The sequence below is a fragment of the Mirounga leonina genome, unplaced genomic scaffold (assembly GCF_011800145.1).
Source record: "Mirounga leonina isolate KUSES-001 unplaced genomic scaffold, KU_Mleo_1.0 Mir_175, whole genome shotgun sequence".
Classification (NCBI taxonomy): domain Eukaryota; kingdom Metazoa; phylum Chordata; class Mammalia; order Carnivora; family Phocidae; genus Mirounga; species Mirounga leonina.
The window spans coordinates 10043798-10044424 of NW_023270453.1; the positions used below are offsets into that span (position 1 = coordinate 10043798).

The 627-nt window shown below is 41.9% G+C and overlaps 1 protein-coding gene across 2 annotated transcripts in view; it reads right to left on the reverse strand.

Moving 5' to 3' along the window:
- The window catches only part of CDC123 (cell division cycle 123), a 59004-nt gene that overhangs the window by 40252 nt on the left and 18125 nt on the right, over positions 1-627 (reverse strand). The gene's annotated exons all lie outside the window — the stretch shown is intronic.

Here is a 627-nt window from a genome sequence, read left to right on the forward strand (position 1 = left end):
TTATGACCTAAGCTGAAATCGAGTCGGATGCTCAGCCAGCTGAGCCATCCGTTTGCCCCAGTGATGGAGTATTTTAAGGTAACCATTATTTTTATTCAGGAACACATTTTTTTTAATTAACATATAATGTGTTATTTGTTTCAGGGGTACAGGTCTGTGATTCATCAGTCTTACACAATTCACAGCGCTCACCATAGCACATACCCTCCCCAGTGTCCATCACCCAGCCACCCCATCCCTTCCACCCCCCTCCACTCCAGCAACCCTCAGGATCCAGGGTAATTCTTGACACCAGCCCACATGCTCTGTTTTCACTATATAAGCAAAAGATTCTTGATTTTGCCTTTTGGGGGTATTCCAGCTCTTCGGTAGAACAGCTCTTTGGATGATTCCTTTTGGCTTCTTCATCTCACTTGATCTTCCTTGTCTGTGGCAGCTTTTCTCATATATTGGGATTCAGAGTTGTAGATGATTGCTCGTGTCCTCAGAGCTGGAGTTTGAGTTTTTCTTTTCCTTGGTTCTAGTGATTTCTGAGAAGAGGGCAGAAAGTGTTTCTTCTGCTGTCTCTTATTGGAAGTGTACTCATTAATTTTATATCAACTTTTATTAGTTTCTGTCTCAAAAAAA